Here is a 2053-nt window from a genome sequence, read left to right on the forward strand (position 1 = left end):
AGCACCGATGCCGGCGCTGGCACCAGTACCAGCGCGACTTTGCCTCTCCAGCGGTCCATAGCAGGTAAGCGTTAGCTCAGATTGCAGGCTTGATCACCTGTTCATGCCATGCAGGATTAGAACGTCGCCAGCCCGAGTTGAGCGAGGCTTGACGGTCAATATGCATTATACCGAGCTGTCAGCTATTACGGCCTTGTGTCAGCTTAATGGTGTCGTTAATTTTCAGCGTATTGGTCACTCGCCGAAATGAAATATCGACATTGCCTCCATACCAAAGGCTTTGCTGACAAGTTTAGGTGACTTACCAGAATTGTCAACTGGTATCTGGATATCTGAGAATGGAATAAAAAACTAGGCTAACATATATTTTCACATCAAGGATTTCCCCTGCGACGCGGCAACGGCCACTTGACGATGGCTGTACATGACAAAATAGGAGTTACGCTGCATTCATGGCACACACCAGACACATCCCTCACAAATCTGCCACGCTCACCAACGAGTCTGTCTTCCAGATCACTGCACAAACACAACACAGGTCCTCGCTCGGTGATTGCTGCGCGTTGTTGGCGAAGGTCTGCTGTCGTGGAGGGGAGCCCGGCGAGTGGAGCGCGTGCTGGGCGTCTGACCCGCGCCGCCCGGCAGAGCGGATCGAGCGCGTGATAGGACAGTGCTGGCGAGCAAACCGCGTCGCAATCGCGTCGCTCAAGTCCATAGATATGGCAGGCTAGGCGGAGGTCCCGTGAGATGCCGTCGGATAGAGAGTGACCTCCGCCCCCGCGATAGAGTGCCCGCCGGGCCCGCGCCAATAGCCTCACAGACGAAGCCAACGTAGGATGACATGCGACTTTATGGGAATTGTTGACAGCGGATCAAGGAGCAGCGGGAGAACAGGGTTAGTCATTCAGACGTGCAAACAACCTAACTTAAGTATGCTACAGAAGCTCAATAGCTTTGCCTTCGTTACGTGGTTTTACCCGGTCCTTGGACAAAACGTAAAAGCACATTTGGCGAATATCTTTTCGTCATCTGCCAAATGAGGAATCGCAAAATTGCGACACGTCGGCAAGTCAAGACGCCAAATTGACCAACGGCTAGATGGCGACCTCCAAAACGGCGATGTACCAAAACGCCCCCTGTTGATCACTCGGGCTGTGTGTTGATCTGTGGGCTCTGACTAACACAGGCGCCTCTCGCTGATTCAGAGGCCCCGACCAATGTAAATTTCGGGCACTTGCGCGCGTGCGTGCGTGGGTGCACGCGTCCGCGTTTGTAAGTGCTAGCCTAACGACTCCGAAATGTGAATAGACACCCGCCTGTCAGAACCAAATTACTTGGTAGTACCGAAATTCCGGCATTGTTAAGCTTTTTCGTTAAAAAGTGTTCACAGCCCTCCAAAGTGGTTTAAGATCGTTTTTGAGGCCGGAACTGGTAGGATGGTTTTTCGACGGTGTGTTAAATAGTTGTGTTTACGAGTCAGAAGACCACCTTCCCCATACGCACACTTCTTCACGGTGGCGGCGCCTGACGACCGCCGCCGCTCCCCCGCCACCCCGCTGGGTAATCGCCGCGGCGGTCAAGAGGGGACTGGTCACCATTGTGAGATCTGATCCTTTGGCAAAGGCCGCCGGGCCTTGGAGGTGGGCGCGATATCGCTGGCCGTGCCCGATGAATGCTTGTAACTGAGCAGTCCGGCATAGAATATTTTGCAGACTGCCAACAGCCTGCTCAATGTGCATGCACCTAGAGTGCGTGTTGCGGGATACGTCGCGGGATGCATACAACTTATGACAATGGGTGTACTTAACGTCTTGTTTGACTTTGGACCTCAGAAACTGAGTTGGTTTCATCAAGCCAGGTCTTATCAGCATTGCGTACGGCTGGTCGTGTTCTGCATTTGCTTTGCGGAAGCCGCCGTTCTATTTCGCATAGATCTTTCTACGCTCTTTGTATTCGAAGATGTGCCTTTCCAAGAGCTGGAATTTTGTGTCATATTTTGCATCATTTTTATTGTTTTAGTGTCATGCCCGAATGTATTATGGCTGCAGCATTA

General features: G+C 52.3%; 1 pseudogene; it reads right to left on the reverse strand.

Moving 5' to 3' along the window:
- The window catches only part of LOC119091941 (dehydrogenase/reductase SDR family member 11-like), a 6064-nt pseudogene extending 6005 nt beyond the window's left edge, over positions 1-59 (reverse strand).
- Positions 60-2053: the final 1994 nt, after the last annotated feature.

Source organism: Pollicipes pollicipes, unplaced genomic scaffold (genome assembly GCF_011947565.3).
Source record: "Pollicipes pollicipes isolate AB1234 unplaced genomic scaffold, Ppol_2.1 Scaffold_1600;HRSCAF=1878_pilon_pilon_pilon, whole genome shotgun sequence".
NCBI lineage: Eukaryota > Metazoa > Arthropoda > Thecostraca > Pollicipedomorpha > Pollicipedidae > Pollicipes > Pollicipes pollicipes.